The 16,944-nt window shown below is 41.3% G+C and overlaps 1 protein-coding gene across 2 annotated transcripts in view; it reads left to right on the plus strand.

Moving 5' to 3' along the window:
• LOC121268984 (sodium/hydrogen exchanger 9-like) overlaps positions 1 to 16,944 on the plus strand; it is a 368,207-nt gene that overhangs the window by 173,467 nt on the left and 177,796 nt on the right. The gene's annotated exons all lie outside the window — the stretch shown is intronic.

The raw sequence follows: 16,944 nt of genomic DNA on the forward strand, positions 1-16,944 counted from the left end.
TTGTGTTTGGACCCTGCCTTGCAAGACCATCAGCTTTCCTATCAAGAGAACAGTGCATGTGTAGCAAAGCCCATGTACTACAGAACAATAATTTTGCCAACAGTTTAAATAATGGAATCACTGTTCTTCCCACCCACCCTCTGACCACCATATATCTCTCCTGAAGATGCTGACTCCTAATGGGTGCAGAGTCACTGGTGTATGAAGACTGCAATTTGCTCCCTTGCCCAAATGCAATGGACACAATATTGTCAGATCTTTGGACAGCTGAAACTGGTTCTCTTTTCCTTCAATATCCACATTGCTGCATAATTGCTGTTAAGCTATTACAAATATGAACTCTGCCTCATTTCCCTCACCTCTTTATGCCTGGTGCATTGTGTCACCCCCTTCTATTTGATGAAAATGAGCCAACATCGCAGGTTCAGAAAATGCTAGAAAAACTCAGCAGATCCAGCAGCATCTGTGGAGAGGGAAACAGAGTGAACGTTTCAAGTGCATATGACTCTTCAGAGCTAAAGAGAAGTAAAAATGTGATGAAATTTAAACTGTTTAAGGGAGCTGAAGCAAGTGAAGCTGGATTGAAGACCGGTGGCGGCAAAGGAGAGATTGCCAAAATATGTCATTAGCGAAAGGACAAAGTGGGCGTTAATGGTAGTGGTGAAGGCTAAAGGAGGTGCTGATAGTGGCATTAAGGTCAGAAGGCAGAATGTGATAATAGCAGGACAAGCGTAAGAACTCTGAAAAGAACAACATGAACAAGTGACAGATGGCGCTTTGTGGGGGTGGGGTGGAGAGAGGGGACACTGGTGGGAGAAAAGATTGAAACTAGAGAAAAACAATGACTAAATGAATAAAAATGAAAATAAATAAAGGTAAAAATAAGTGGATAAAAGAAATTAAATTTTAAATAAAGGATTAAAAAGGGGTGAGGATAGAGGAGAGAGTTCATGGTCTGAAGTTGTTGGACTCAATGTTAAGTCCGGAAGGCTGGAAGTGCCTAATTGGAAGATGTTCCAATGTTTCTCCAGTTTGCATTGGGCTTCGTTGGAACATTGCAGCAGGCCAAGGATGGATATGTGGGCATGAGAGCAGGATGGTATCTTGAAATGTCAAGCGACAAGAAAGTCTGGGTCATGCTTGTGGACAGACTGAAGGTGTTCCGCAAAGCAGTCACCTAGTCTGTGTTTGGCTCCTCCAATATAGAGGAGACCGCATTTGGAGCAGCGAATGCAGGAAACCAAATTGAAGGAGGTGTAAGTGAAGCATTGCTTAACCTGAAAGTAGTGTTTGGGCCCTTAGACGTTGAGGAGGGAAAAGGTAAAGAGGCATGCGTTGCACCTTCTGCAATTGCATGGTAAGGTGCTGTTGGAGGGGATGAGGTGTTGGGGTGATAGAAGAGTGGACCAGGGTGTCCCAGAGGGAATGGTCCCTATGGAATGCCAACAGGGGGAGTGAGGGGAAGATGTATTTGATGGTGGAATCATGCTGGAGTTGGCAGAAATGGTGTGACCCCAAACTATGAACCACCAAACACCAAATCATTGTTTTCAGGACTGTAACTGACCTCATCTCCTCTGGAGATCTTCCCTCCACAGCTTCCAACCTCATAGTCTCCCAAACCCGGACAGCCCACTTCTACCTTCTGCCCAAAATCCTCAAACAGGACTATGCCAGTAGACCTATTGTGTCAGACTGTTCCTCCCCCACGGAGCTCATTTCTTCCTATTTTGACTCCATTCTCCCTCCCTTGTCCAGTGTTTTCCCACCTACATCATGATTCCTCTGATGCCCTACATCTTATCAACAATTTCCCGTTCCCTGGCCCTAACTGCCGCCTCTTCACTATGGACATCCAATCCCTCTGCACCTCCATCCCCCACCTGGATGGTCTGAAGGCTCTCTGCTTCTTCCTTGAACAGAGGCCCAAACAATCCCCACCACTGTCCTCCATCTGGCTGAACTTGTTCTCTCACTGAACAATTTCTCCTTAAACTTGAACAAAAACAGAATTACCTGGAAAAACTCAGCAGGTCTGGCAGCATCGGCGGAGAAGAAAAGAGTTGACGTTTTGAGTCCTCATGACCCTTCAACAGAACCTGTTGAAAGGTCATGAGGACTCGAAACATCAACTCTTTTCTTCTCCGCCGATGCTGCCAGACCTGCTGAGTTTTTCCAGGTAATTCTGTTTTTGTTTTGGATTTCCAGCATCCGCAGTTTTTTGTTTTTATCTCCTTAAACTTGTCTCACTTCCCCCAAATGAATCATGTGGCTATGGATACCCGCATGGGCCCCAGTTATGCCTGTCTCTTTATGGGGTACGTGGAACATTCCTTGTTACAGTCCTACTCGGATCCCCTCCCACAACTCTCTTATCAGTACATCGATGACTGCCTTGGTGCCACTTCATCTCTCGTCTGGATCTGGAAAAATTTATCAATTTTGCTCCCAATTTCTACCCCTCTATCACCTTCACATGGTCCATCTCCAAGACTTCCCTTCCCTTCCTTGACCCTTCTGCCTCTATTTCTGGTGATGGACTGTCCACCAATATTCATTTCAAGCCAACCGACTCCCACAGCTACCTCGACTACAGCTCCTCACATCCTGCTTTCTTTAAGAATTCCATCCCATTCTCCTAGTTCCTTCACCTCCGTTGCATCTGTTCTGATGATGCCATTTTCCAAAACGGCACTTCTGACATGTCTTCTTTCTTCCTCAACCGAGGTTTCCCACCACTGTAGTTGACAGGACCCTCAGTCGTGTCCGACCCAGCTCCCATGCCTCTGCCCTCACACCTTCCCCTCCCTCCCAGAACTATGATAGAGTCCCCCTTGTCCTCACTTTTCACCCCACCAGTTTCTGCATTCAAAGGATCATCCTCCACCATTTCTGCCAACTCCAACATGATGCCATCACCCTGGGACACCCCGATCCACTCCTCCATCACTCCCAACACCTTATCCCCCTCTCACGGCATCTTCCCATGCAATTGCAGAAGGTGCTACACCTACTCCTTTACGTCCTCCCTCCTCTCTGTCCAAGGGCCCAAACACTCCTTTCAGGTGAAATAGTGCTTCACTTGTGCCTCCTTCAATTTGGTTTACTGCATTCGCTGCTCCCAATGTGGTCTCCTCTACATTGGAGAGACCAAACACAAACTGGGTGACCGCTTTGCAGAACACCTGTGGTCTGTTCACAAGCATGACCCAGACCTTCCTGTCGCTTGCCAATTCAACACTCCACCCTGCTCTCATGCCCATATATCCATCCTGTGCCTGCTGCAATGTTCCAGTGAAGCCCAACGCAAACTGAAGGAAAAGCACCTCATCTTCCGATTAGGCACTTTACAGCCTTAACATTGAGTTCAACAACTTCAGACCATGAACTCTCTCCTCTATCCTCACCCCCTTTTTATCCTTTTTTTTCATAATTCATTTTTATTTTTATTTTTTATCCACTTATTTTTACTTCAATTTATTTTCATTTGTATTCATTTATTCATTGTTTTATCCCCACCTTTTATTCTATTTTCAATCTTTTTTCCCCACCACTGTCCCCTCTCTCCACCCCACCCCCACAAAGGCCATCTGTCACTTGTTCCTGTTCTTTTCAGAGTACTTACCCTTGTCCTGCTATTATCACGTTCTGTTTCCTTACCTTAATGCTATTGTTAGCACCTCCTTTAGCCCTCACCACTACCATTAACACCCACTTTGTCCTTTTGTTCATGACATCTTTGTCAATCTCCTTTGCCCCCACCTATCGCTGGCCTTCAATTCAGCTTCATATGCTCCACCCACCTTAAACAGTATAAATTTCATCACATTTTTACTTTTCTTTACCTCTGAAGAAGGATCATAAGGACTCGAGACGTTAACTCTATTTCTGTCTCCACAGATGCTGTTAGACTTGCTGAGATTTTCCAGTATTTTCTGTTTTTGTTTCAGATTTCCAGCATCCACAGTATTTTACTCTTAACATTTCCTGTTGTTGTTTGGACACTCAATCTTTCGAGTTTGTATGGCTCAGTTACCCAGGCGCAATGTAACTATTCTTTAAGTATAATTCTTCTGGTCTGTACGATTGGTAGTGCAATGATGCTGTCACAAATGGAAAGAGGCATCCTTTATATCTTTTTAGAAAAATTGTATTTTTGTGCAAAGAATTTGTAAAACACAAAGAATGAATGTGTTGGAAAGGAGGGAGTTCTCCGAGGTATTAATTGCTAGGTACTCTTGTTTATCTTTTCAAGCTTTTTCACTTCCCATCGAGTTCGATCACTTTGAAGGCTGTCTTAATGGAGAGGCTGATTCTTGTTACCTTGAAGGATGGTTTTTTTCCCCCCAATGTTTGGGTTCATTTCACATCTTCCTGTCTAGTGCTCAGCCTTGAGCATATTGGGTATGTGGATTGAAAATGATGCACTGTAGTATTTGTCTTGGGCTCAAATGAAGTCAGGCACGGGTAGGTGGAGTGTAAGGATAAGAGTTAACTCAGTCAGAAATGTAAGTCACAGTCAACAAACAAATGGTGGCATTAGGGCTGAAGGAAAGACTAGGCAGATCATAATATATCTTTAAGGTAGCAGAATCAGGAATGAAAGGAGAGGAATCTGAATCAGAAAGAAAATTATTTCAGCTTGAGGGAGGATAATTTTAGCTGAAAAGACACCTGGGCAGGTTAGAACCAGCATAATCAGGCCAAAGGGAGTGAAATTTTGGGTCAGAATGAATCAATTCATGACTGGAGGGAGAAATATCAAGATCAGAGAATTTAAGCTGGAATGGAATTAGAGAGAATTTCATGAGGACTGCAGAGAGTGTAAATTAAAATCAACCATTCAGAATCAAATCCACTGGAAAAGAAAGACTTGCATTTCTTTGACACTTTGTCACATTTTTCAGAAATGCCTAAAGGCATTTAATGTCGAACTTATTACTTAGTTCAGTTATTGTTAAACAAGACAAATGCACTAACCACTGTTTGTTGTCTGTAGAATCTTGTGTGCAGTGAGATGAATAACAGTCAATCTGCATTTGGTGGCAATAGGTTAAGGGAGAAATGTTAGATGTGATAATGGGAATACATCCTTCTGGAATAGTGCCATGTGATGTCTACCTGCCTAGTGAAACAGGCAAACAGGTTGTTTAACCTATTGTTCAAGGGACAGCACTACCAACAAGACAGCACTTCCTTAGCTCTGTGCTGAAGTATCAGCTCAGATCTTGTAATGCGATTTGACCCCATAACTCTCTGATCTAGTAGTGTGGATACATCTGCTAAAGGGAGCAACATCAGAGCTGGATGGTATAGATTCAGAGCTGGAGGGAGTATGATTTTAAAAGGAGGACATGGAAGAAATAACGGTCTGAGGCAGAAAAATCACCATCTAAGTTCTCTTACAGTCTGCTTGTTCTCCTGAACTGCAGTGCATTACCCTGAGGAGAAAGGGAAAATACTGAAAATTATTCTTAATTTGTCAAATGATACAAGGAGAAAGAGAGTTCCCAAGTGTGGGAGACTTCATTGTGCTCGCATAGAATTACCTGTGTCTTAGCAAATTTAACAGCGTTGGCCTTTAAATAATGAGAACAAGATTTGGGAACTAGAATCCCTTTTTCACAGAACTGTGTATTAATTGAGTTTCTCAAGATCTGTATAAAAATCAGTATGTTTTGATGTGCTTTTAAGCATCCTATCACTTAGTATTTATTGTGAGTCAGATGGGGGATTTTCACTAATGCAGACATACCTTATTCATTTCCTGCCTCCATTCTAACCACTTTAACAGAGGAAGGGTGAATTATTATTGTGTCATTACTACAGTGCCCCAGCAGCTATTCCACTCCTGTCAGAGTGGAAGGATTGTTAGTAAGCCTGACAGCACTGCCCAGTCAGTCAACCTATCAGAAAGATTTTCAATGGAATTTCTTCCTCCTCTGGAACCTTAGAGACCAAGAGAAATTTGGAAGTGGCCAGGGACAGAAGCTGTTCTCAAAAGATTTGCAACTTGCACTTGCTAAATATTGCCCCAATTTCAACATTCCCCTCCTCTAAAATCCTTAAGTTCGTCGTTGTCATCCATCTTTGTTACTATCTTTCAGACTGGTCTGATAATGCACATTGAAGGTAAAGTGGATTGTTCTTTATCTGAGGCAAGCTACCTCCCAGATTACTGTGATAACATTCAGTTCAAAGGACAGGTGCACTTACCTGTGGATGACATGTGAGAACTGTCTAGAGAGCACCCAAATCTTCGTACTCTCTTATTCATCCCTTTTTCAATTCTAGCTTCAACTTTTCCAATCTCCACTCCACATAAATTCTAAATTCAGATAAGAGACACTTGCATTTATTTAGCATTTTTCACGACTTCGGGATGTCTCATTGAGATATTTATGAAGTGTGCTCATTGTTGTAATGCAGGAAACATGACAGCCGCTTTGTACAAAGCAAGGTCCAAAAAACAGCAATGTATTAATGATCTGATAATATGTTGATTTGAGGGATACACATTGACTCGGACACCAGGGATAACTCCACTGCTCTTATTCAAAATAGTGCCATGGGATCTTTTATGTTCACCCGTGAGAGCAGACAGGTCTTGGTTCAATGCCTCATCTGAAAGACAGTACCTCCAACAGTGCAGAACTCCCTTAATGCAACACTGGTGCTCCACCTCCGCCACTTAAAATTACGTCCTATCTTGGACTTATTAGAGTGCAAACATTGCAGTCATTCAGCTGTGTATTAACTGTCAGGTTGTGCCAATCTTACTGCATTTTCATCCACACTTTGTTACATTCTTAGCGGATTCGTAAATCTTAACCCTTGAATTGGCAATCACACATAATTCAGTTGCAAATTGTCCGGATGCAAGAAACCAAAGGAGGATCACAAGTATTTTGAGATTCTGTTGGTACTATGAGTTTATTTTTAAAAATAATTTCATTTCACTTGGAGTTTTGTTTCCTCCGCTAACTTGTTTCAGGAAAGCAATTGCATTGAAATAGAATGCAAAGAAATTTTACACCCACGTTAACCAATGCATGGCAGGGGAAGAAAAATTAAATCCCCGAGTGTGACTCAGAAATGACTTCAAACTGAGCACGGGTTCCAGCATCAAAAGATCAGCCGCACAGGGCTTATTACATTGGATCTGCTCATTCAACAAATATCATTCCCAATGGGATCATAATTTCAGCATTGGTTTGCACTTTTCTTCAAGGTGCTTTCAAAATTCTAAATTGAGAATTGTTTGAATTGTAGAGGCTTTTTGCAGCGGAGGTTATGTGTGATGATGTAGGTAGCTATTGTTTTGTGTAAGCCAAAGTACTGTAGCCATAGTAACAAAGTGAAAATGTGTTGTATGTAAGGTGCTGAGTTAAAATGAGCTACAGAGGCCATTAATACAACCATTTAAATTAATCTATTTTGCATGCCCATGTAAGGCAATAATGTTGGAAAATATTGCTTCCAATACAGATTACCCAACATTACAATACAAATTATTGGGTTAATTCTATTAATATCAATTCACTAACGGCACTGCTGTACTGACTGATGGTGAGAGCTGTTATTAACACACTGTTCAGCAGGTGGTCCATGTTAAACAAAAAGGGATTGATTTTCTCATTTCTGAACAATATGAGCACATCCTGCAAGGAAATAATGAAGGTCAGATATGAATAGATGGAGGGGACAAGTATTGGTTAGTGCTGAACAAATGCATATTTTGTGGAATACAGGTCAATTTTAAAGGTACCACGAGAGATGAGCATTTATGTGGGGTGGAAAGGGTAGGAACATGTGGGTTTAGGGCTGTACTTGGCTTTAAGTCCCATATATCTATTGAAGCTGCAAACTTTTTTGTTTATCACCCGTTGTTTTTATTACTGTTGTATTTTATCTCGTGGGTAAATTTTACAACAAATGCAGGAGAAAATCAACTATTGACCCAACATTTCTGGACCTTGATGAAATGAATAATGGGCATATAGAAAATGCCACAGCGTCGCAATCAGGACAGATGAGCAAGATGTTTGGGTGGTACCCAGTTCTGTCATGATCTCCACCCCATTTTCTGGTGCTGGCAAATTCTGCGAGTGAGGGGCAATGAAGCTGTTATGAAATTCCTGCCCATTCCACACGACCACCACCCCCCCACCCACCCACCCACCTCCTTTAGCCAATGACGTAGAAATGCAGAAATGCTGTGTTCCCTCTGTGCAAATAACCCTGACCCTGGGTTTTAGAGAAGGGTTAGGCCTGCAGCAGATTGCAAGCTGGGAGTTCCATCTCATGTAGCTCCACCAGTGCAGCAGGGCCCCAAGAAATTTTGGACCCTCAGTGTTTTCCTTCAATGGATTCTATGCTCTACTGTTCTAAAAAAATAAATCATTTAAAAAAGAAAGACTTGTATTTCTATAGCACCTTTCATGACCTGCGGATGTCCCTAAGTGCTTTACAGCCAATGAAGTACTTTTAAAGTGCAGTTATTTTTGTAACATAGGTAAAGGGACCATTAGCTAATAAGCAAAAAACACAAGAATGGCACAATTTGGAAATAAAATGACTGTCTTCCAAATTTTTTTTCTCAGCATTGCTCATTGTGAATGTTGTTTTGAGACATATATCTTATTACTGTTCGGCTACGGATTCAGTGTTTGTAATGTTCAAAGTAGCTTTTAATCATAAAGAGATAAAATAATTGGAAGAAAAATAGTATATAATGCCTCACATTTGTGCACAAAATATACCTCCCACACACTTTTATAATGAAATCCTGTCTACTTCCTTGCAACTGGAGATCCATATTAGGGATTAGTCAACCAAAACATGTAGCATAAGATTAATTTTAAAAGTGATCACCAACAGGATAATGCAGCACTTTGAGAAATGTGCCTTCCATATTTGTCTTAACTGGGCATATATTTCACTTCGACCCTTTTTACCCCAAATGTGATTCTTTCCCAAATCTGTCAGTCTCAGTTGTTCCAGTACAACGTTCCCAAACCAAGAGGGAATGTAGACAATCTGCTTCCAAGGCCTAGATTTAACTCCAGATGAGTTTAGAACAGACCTGGGATGTATTAACTTGCACACCACATTGGAATTTCACCACCAGGTTTCTTGCTGATTTTGCTACTCAGGGAGAAATTTCCAGCATCTCAGCCGGAGAGTTTTGTAAAGCCGGAACCTCGTAAAAGGGGGTTTCTGTTCCTTTGTGGCTTCTTGCATCTCCCAGCTGCTGGAAGCGGAATTTTCTTGGAATTGTTGCAGGCAAGCCCGCAGGTTCTCAGAAGCCTCCCTGGAGGTGTTTGTGAAAGAGGTGAAGACACGGAAGAAAATCTTGTTCCTCACCAGTGGCTGGAGAATTGCTAAGTGGAGGTGGGGGGCGAGATCTACCCATCTGATCATGGAAAGAGAGTTCTGAGGGCATCATCTCTGGGCTATGATACACTCAAACCTGTCACATACTGTGCTCCAACAGTCCCATGTTTAGTTCTTCTGATAGCAGTCACGATTCTTTCATTCTCCGAGCGGCCTATGTTCCACTTGTATTTGACCCACCGTGGCATATCAAAAGCTAATTACAAGGGATAGTGTTTCATAATGTGCCTAATGACCCCTGTCAAGAATACATGCTGCAGTATTCAGCTGAATGGGTATCAAGGATTGTGGTAGTATTCTGCATGCGGCACAATCTGAGGGGATAGTAATGATCACCACCAATTGAGCTGAGGAATAGGAGCACAAGGAAAAGGAGAAGGAAATTCAAAAGAAAATGGGTAAAGAGGAAGGGAATGCAATGTAAACCACTCCTTGCAGCCAGGGGGCTACCTGGTCAGATTATTCATGAACAATATCAATAATTTCAACCAGATTCACCAACAATACACATTCTCCTTTATCACTGATCATCGCATCACCCCCTTTCTGACAACAAAGGAATAAAAAAAACTACCAGAAGATGCAGATTCAAGTCCAATTTTAAACATTTAAATTTGTGTAATTTAATGTTTAAAATTAACCATCCACCTATATGCATCCACTTAGTGACTGTCTTTCTTGTGCCTCTTCTTACCCTAGGGCTTCTGTGAGGTGTTTCCCGAGGCTACTGACCTTCAGTTTAGGATACTGCAGATAACATTGGAAGGTTAACTTTGAGTATCTCCAAACCGAGAATGCCTTGGTTCAAGCTGCACCAACTTGGACGTGGTTGTAGCTGGCTGACAGGCAACATCAGAGTACTGGTGGAGTGGTAGAGGTGGCAGCAAAATTACCCTGAAAGAGGAAAGCAGATTCCTGTCACTCTCCCAGGCCGAAACCTCGGCAATCCTGGAGATTTGTTGTAAAACAGAACAATAGACTGTTAGCCTCTTTGAACGGTATTCAAAGCCAGGATGGGAGCAGTTTACAATTTCCCCGCAGCAAAGTTGTGACATGGGTTACTAGACACTGCTCCCTGGTGGGTTCCAAGGTTGTTCTGGTGGAGGTGCTCCATGTTGGCTCCTAGCTTTGCGCAAAGCCCTGTGCTTAGCTGGACATGGGCTCCCCTTTTCACCTTGTGTGCAGCCTTTTTGGCAGGCTTTCCAGTGCACCAAGCATTTGGTTGTGTACACCCTGCCACCTTTTTCTGTACCCTGGGCCATCAAATTCCTCACATTTGCAGCATGTGTGACCTCACCTTCTAGCAAGCTGGCACCACCTCCTCCCCTCTGGCTCTTCAACACATGGGCATGCTTTTCAGTGTCAAACCCAACAAGAGGAATTTTGAAAGTCAATTAACAGAATGCAAGGCATGGTAACTGGAGGCCGGACCACTGATGGTAGAGATAAAAGAGGAGGATGCTCATGTAGTCCACACTCTAAAGAGATGAGTGCATGAGTTGAGGTGTTTGTGAGGGTGGAGGAATTTTTTAGACAATTGCAATTATTGCAAAGATGTTTGCTTCAACCAATCATTATTTTTCATATCCAGGAGTTGTTTGCAAAGAATACAGGAAATTGTTGTTTTTATGAAATAGACCCACAGATAAAAGCCTCAGTGAGCTTAATTTTATGTATCTGGGGCTTCAGTGTTTGTGGGAGAGGGGAGGAGAAGATCCACAACTCTCCTGACAGTCACTTTTCTTAAATCAGTTCTTTAGCCTGCATTCTCTAAAACTATTTCAGGTTTATGCAGCAAAAAACGAATTGAAAATGTTTTAAACACATCTGCTTGGGTTGTGCAGTAAGGTACCTTAGGGACATTTAAGACATCCTCAGCTTTGATTTGCTGATCTGGAAGTGCATTCAGTGACTAACCCTGTATATGTGTGAATGCAATTACGCTTAGTTTCACTTTTGTGGGTCTTTTATAATAGGTGTCAAGAGCCTGATTTAAACACATTGGTTCTCTAAGAGCCATACTAGCTAGTCACTTATCTCTTCCTTTGAATAGTGTTGTAACATATGATTCCTTCATTCTAAATAATTCCTATGTACAACCAGCGATTTTACCCATAATCAATGCAACAGTGCCAGTGCTTTAGATTTCTTGTATGTCAAGTGAGTAGAATTCCTTTTGATAAAAAGCATTGGGTATTTAAAGAGAGACCCATCTTCACAATGTCGAGGATTTTCAGCTCAGCTTGCGGGCACACGCCCAACACGCACGAGGGTGAAATAATGCACGATGAGCATCCCGACATCATCGCAAACCCGCGCAATATTTTGGTCGGCGGATGTGCGCAGGAGTTGGCAGCACCCCCGCCGACAATTAAGAGGCTGTTAAGCCCATTAATTAATTAAATAGAATTTTTCCCTGCCCATCCAACCAGGCGGGTTGAGGTTTCGACCAGTGATTTAAAAAAAAACTTTTAAAACTAATTTTTAACATGTCTGTGCTCATGTGACAGTCGTATTTTCCTTGTTTTTCAATTCTTGTAATGTTAAAAAATCTTACAGCAGTGTGCCCTCAGGGAGCTTTCACTGAACGCACACTTCAGTGCTCGTGCTTGACTAAACGCAAACTGAGTGAGCGCTTTGCGGGAACATTTGTTTAGTCACTTGCCATTTCAACACACCATCTTGCTCTCATGCCCATATGTCTGTTCTTGGCCTGCTGCAACATTCCAGTGAAGCCCAATGCAAATTGGAGGAATAGCATCTCATATTCTGATTAGGCACTTTACAGCCTTCCAGAATTAACTTTGAGTTCAACAGCTTCATACCATGAACTCTCCTCCATCTTTACCCCTTTTTAAAATCCATTTTTAAGAATATATATTTTATCTATCCTTCCCTTCTTGCCTGTGGGTCTGGAGTCACATGTAGGCCAGATTTCCTTCCCTAATGGGCATTAGTGAACCAGATGGGTTTTTGTGACAATCAGCAATGATTTCACAGATTTTCCAGATTTTTTTTTATTTTGGATTCAAATTCTACCATCTGCCATAGTGAGATTTGAACCTGGGTCCCCATAGTATTACCCCTGGATCTCTGGATTATCGGTCCAATGACAATACCACTACACCACTGCCTCTCTAACCTTTTGAGCAGCTTTAGAAATTCATGATATTTTAAGGACACATTCAGTGGACACTGACTGTAGCAGTGCTCTTTTAATGGACAAGTTCCAATTTTAATGAGCCTGTGCAGCTTCACGGTAAAGGTCACTTGCATAATTAAGATGGCTTCTCTGTAGGTGCACAAAGTGAAAAATCTGTGGGAAGGTGTGCACAAAGATGCAAAAGCTTTTTGTGAATATGGAAAGGCTACTGAATCTGTCACAATCTCTTGCATGCATTGTGATTGCTATTCAGTCCAGCAAACCATGCATTCTCGACTGCTTCAATATGTCAATGTTCTGAGGTGCTTAATTGTACTGAATAGTATTCAAAGGGCATCCTACTTGTCTTGATTCATAATGGTTTCAATGCAGCATTTATAACATACAAAGGAATTACACTTTCCTGTAATACGTGATTAGAAATGACTGGATTAAAAACCAGATCCTGATTTCAATATTCCTTCAAGTTCTACATTATAAAAATCAATGCTTCTTAAAGTGCCAATCAAAACAATCGATATTCCTTTTAGTCCTATGTCGTGCGGTATCATCAAATTTCAATGGTAATGGCACCTTGATGTTATAGTGTAAGACAACACATTGCAGAGAAAATTCACTACGCTTTTATGTTATAAACAGAAGCTGGTATTCACACTGAATTCGAAGACAATAATCCACCTTTGATTTCGAATGTATTTGAGTTTCACTCTAACACCACCTGGATTCATCAGAAGGCATTTTATTTCCTTTGTGAACAGGAATGAACAATGGTGCATTACATTTTTGACAGTGCAGTGTCGAATTGGAGAGGAAGACTCAAAATCAGCACTTTATAAAAAAAAATACCAAATTTGCAACAAGAACTTCATTAACCTTCATGTTCTCTGTTGGTGTTTAAATAATGTGCACTCAACACTTTCAGGATGGGAGAAGAAACGGATTGTGTTAGGGCGCTGAATTGACTTTAGTATATATTTATTGACTCAATATTCTTCAGTTTTTCTCTGCTGGCATTTTAACATGGTTATAGTCAAGCTTTTTAAATACCACTTCGATTTCAGTAAGCCCATGTGAAGTAAGCTGTGCTTATCAAAAATTGAATGTTTTGAATTACCTTATTTAGCAATAAGGCTGCAATTTGAAATTCATGTTGTGTTCTCACTACATCTCCTGACTCAGAAAACAGGAAGGACCACACTTGGTATCCAATTAGTACAGCCTAAATCTACTTCGGAAGGACTTGCATTTATATAATGCCTTTCACAACCCCTAGAATCATAAGTCAAACTTATTTACACATTAGGCATTCATAGACATAAAACTATTAAATAATGCAGCACAATATCTGTATATAAAAGACCTGGAATGAGTTCACAAGAGAAATAATCCACTTCGGGTAAAGCAAATGATCCTATCAGATATTACTTAAGTTGCCTGTACAGCGATATACACGGCATCCAAACAAAATGGGGGAACTGGAGGCAATCTTTAGTAAAGTTGATCGAGGAATAAATATTCACCGAGGTGCCATGGTAATTCCCCTGCTCCTCTTTGAAATAGTGTCAAGGGATTTTTTACATCCACCTGAGTGCGCAGATGGAGCCTTTGTCTAGCGCCTCATCCAAAAGCTCCAACAGTGCAGCACTTCCTCTACTGTACAGCCTCGATTTTTGTGCTCAAGTCTCTGGACTGGGGCTTGACATGCAAGAGCTTCTGACTAAGAGGCATAAGTAGGCTACCAACTGAGCCAAGTTTGACACTGGCAAAATGCTCCTAAATAAACAAACTGATTTCGGAACTGCATTCTCAACAGATATCCAGACTGAATACATAAAAGCAATAGGAAAATATTAAACATTTATACTAGGTTATCCTTTCAATAGTATGAAATGTACTCTACCTTTTTATCCATCAGATGAGTTTTTAAAAGTTCAGTTAAAGACTTTGAAACATTTACAATGTTGATCTTCTCTTTGTCAGTTTGCCAAATGGCAGAAGTAACAATCTAATCAAACACATTGTTTAAGGAGCAGTTACATTTTCCAACCACAGCACTGTCGCAACTCACCTTACTGAACACAGTTACAATTAATGCTACAGCATTTTGTGATGAACTGCAAAGGAGGCAAAAAGGCAAAACTTGCCTTTTAAATGCTTTCTGCCTCCAATCCATTATTCACGCCTCCATGCGGCTAGTATAAAAGCTGCGAGCTGCTGAAGTCCGGCTGTTTCCCTAGGGTGGGCTGTCAATAAGCCCACAGTGCCGTCATTAGCCTGCTTCACAGGAGCAGCTAGATTCCAGGGCTGCTCCCTCCCCCACCCTTATGAAAATGGCCAAAGGTGCAAACAGAGGCGGGACCTCTGGCCATACTGCTAGACTGTAATGTTTTTTTAGTCCCGCCTCCATTTAGTCCCAATTAGAACCATGAAAATCCAGCCCCTTGAGCTCCACAGCTATTAATTAAGGAAAACCATCAACGAGTTAAGCAGCCTTAAAAATCAGAGTCTAATTTTCCTCGCTCATTGTTGTGCTGTTGCTTGTTGGAATGTCTTTGTGAATTCAGTCAAGGAAACGATGGATCATATTTACTGAGCTTCCTGTAGTGCTTCATTACATTGAGATAGCGCACTGTGGACACGAGTACACATGGCAGATACAGTTCATTTAGACTCTCATGGTGCAGATAATATTATTAGAGATGTACGTTAGGTGAAGCCTTTTCATTACTGTTTCTTGCTCCACTTGAGCATGAGATTACAGAACATATCCATGAATATTGGCAATTCAGCACTATAGCATTTTGAAGAATAATTGCTTTTTCACATAAGAGTTCCTTGTGAACTATATTCCATATGGTTCCACATTGTAACAAGGATTGCTCATGCACATATGCCCCATTGTTGAAGCTAGACTAAGAAGCTGATATGTTACATTGAGTTTCTGAAACTCTGTTGTCCCAAGAGGATAAGAAAAGTGCAGGTTTTTGGGTTATAGTCTTTGAAGGTGGTTAAGAATGAGCCATTTGATGCCCTGGATCAAAGCCATCAACAGAATTTGTGGTCAAAATAACAGTAAGGCAAATGTTGTTATTTTGGGTAAATGGTGTTGCAAGTTTAGACGAGAACCCGATTCAATGGTTCATAGGTTCAGTTGCTGTCTGACATGTGCTGTTCCACAGTTTGCTTTGTGGAAACACCCTTGGCCTCCTTGCTTTTTAAGGAACTTGCTATATTTTTCCATTAGCTGCCCATTAAACTTGCCGTTGAATGTAAAATCTTGTCAGTACAAATCTAAGTACCCTTTTAGCAACATGTTGATGAATGCCAATCAACTTCTCTGATGCTGAAATTTAATCATTACAAGTGTGAATGTCATTCAGATTTCAGGTTTTAAAGCTTTTGGGCATTTTAAGGACATTGTATCATCTGTCTTTTTATTCCTTTCTGTTTCTCACTCTCACTCAATTCAATCTTTCTTTCCTGCTTTATTTATTTTCTGGCATCTGCTTTATTACTGAATTCACTACATTTATTTCACCCTCTTCTTCAGTCCTTCCTGTATTGATTTCCCAATCCTTAAATATTATTTAAGACTGTCAGTTGCCATGTTCACTCAGGTCACCAATGCTTTGCTTTCCCCATTACCAACTCCCACTTTCAGCAGCTTTATAGGTGAAAGTTTTTGCTAAAGGGTGAAGAGGCAAGTTGAGCTAATGGCAGATGTTGGATGCTCTGCTATAGCAAGGTTAGGGCCAGGATGCATTCTTCCCTTTCCTTTCTCTTTTGGCTTTTCCCATGTTACATGAGGTCATCACAACGCTAGTTGCTCATTCCTTCATATCAACCATCATTTTTGGATTTAGCAGGTGGTTTTACAACCAAATTTCCCATCTTCCACTGACCTTCCCCATTTATCTGGGCTAAGGACCGGCACCAATGCACACTGACTTGTCTGCGCCAATGGTTGGGTTACCTATCCTGGCTAGGCCCATACAGCTCTAAATCCAATGTAAATTTACACTGTTTGGTGATTCCCTGTGAGCTTTCAACTGACATTATCTCACTTTCATAGTATCCATCTTCTAAAGCATTTGCCCAGCAATTGACATACTAAACCTGGATCTGAGTTCTATCAAACTCCAACTACACGTGTTCGCAATTATGTTGTTGGGTAAACGTGATTTCATTTTAAACCAATTCTGATAGCAACAGTGTGAAATAGCCAATTCAAGTAGATTGATTTTAACCTGTTCAAGATGAATACAAATGATCCTGTGGTCATGAAAAATGCTATATAAATGTGAGCTGACATTCTCGCACAGAGGCTGTGATAAATGGGATCATGTGGAGAGAGTTGTACCATGCGTCTAACCTGTGTTTATCTA

Source organism: Carcharodon carcharias, chromosome 2 (assembly GCF_017639515.1).
Source record: "Carcharodon carcharias isolate sCarCar2 chromosome 2, sCarCar2.pri, whole genome shotgun sequence".
NCBI classification, from domain to species: Eukaryota; Metazoa; Chordata; class Chondrichthyes; order Lamniformes; family Lamnidae; genus Carcharodon; species Carcharodon carcharias.